The sequence below is a fragment of the Leuresthes tenuis genome, unplaced genomic scaffold (genome assembly GCF_036924035.1).
Source record: "Leuresthes tenuis unplaced genomic scaffold, fLeuTen1.0.hap1 SCAF_20, whole genome shotgun sequence".
In the NCBI taxonomy this organism is placed as follows: Eukaryota; Metazoa; Chordata; class Actinopteri; order Atheriniformes; family Atherinopsidae; genus Leuresthes; species Leuresthes tenuis.
The window spans coordinates 27,181,921-27,182,955 of record NW_027325374.1 but is presented as its reverse complement, the minus strand read 5'-3'; the positions used below and the strand labels follow the sequence as shown (position 1 = coordinate 27,182,955).

The 1,035-nt window shown below is 44.6% G+C and overlaps 1 non-coding gene across 1 annotated transcript; it reads left to right on the top strand.

The window, feature by feature from the left end:
* The first annotated feature begins 624 nt into the window (after positions 1-624).
* On the top strand, positions 625-738 carry LOC140279039 (U5 spliceosomal RNA). Its single transcript, XR_011909245.1, has one exon. It is a non-coding gene; the product is annotated as a U5 spliceosomal RNA (small nuclear RNA).
* The last annotated feature ends 297 nt before the right edge of the window (positions 739-1,035 follow it).

The window sequence follows — 1,035 nt, the reverse complement described above, 5'->3', positions numbered from 1 at the left end:
TGAATTTGACATCTGCCTTACATGTAACAGATTAGCGGTTTAGCAGTTTTAATTTAGTTTGAGTGAAGGAATTCATTTTATAGCAAAATCCGAAATCGTGAAGCACTCATGAAAGTAAGCTTATTCTCGGATTCCTGAAACTTTAGATTTGCTCTTTCTTTTACTGCAAAGTACAACGTTGTTTTTTTTTGTTTAAATCTTTCTAGACATGGTAAATATGAACGACAAAGCAGTTTTATCATAGTTTGAGTGAAGGAATTCATTTTATAGATAAAATCCCAAGAGTCTGCTGAGAAAAGAGAGTGAATGCGAAGTAGACTTTAACACGGCTATGGGAGCGAGCCGAGTGTCGGCTAACCGGGAGAATTGCTTGAAAGAAACGCGACACCGAATGAGCGGTCAGAACAAAGCCTCAATACGGGATTCTCGTGGTGTTTTTGTTGCTGCCTTGTCTTTTGCATAGAGTAAAAGACAAGGCAGCCATCGAATAGGGCCCGATTGTTCCTACTTGGTCAGCCGAGGAGCAGGGGGGGGGGGCAAGCGTCTCAACCAAGCAAAGCTCACCATGGGGAAGGTGGCTATACCAACTAGCCTGATGCCCTGCTCCCGCAGTGACGGATAATCGTACTCTGGTTTCTCTTCATAACATACAAGTCTTTCGCCTTTTACTAAAGACTTCCGTGGAGAGCAGCACTAATGAGTTGTTTCTATTATTGGCAGGCTTTACCTTTGCGGGTGAAGCCCTTTCTGTCTGTGCAAAAGAAATCTTGCTACTTTGCAGAGTGACTTCTCTGAGTAGAGTCGCCTTACAAGACAAGGCAGCCATCGAATAGATTGTTTCTACTTGGTCAGCCGAGGAGCAGGGGGGGGGGGGGGGGGCAAGCGTCTCAACCAAGCAAAGCTCACCAAGTAGGAACAATCGGGCCCTTTTCGATGGCTGCAACACCTGAAAGAGATATTGATGCGAGACCCGATCAAATGCTTTTTCAAAGTCTAAATTTAAGATGACAAGCCGGGTGTTTCTGTCTCTAGCGT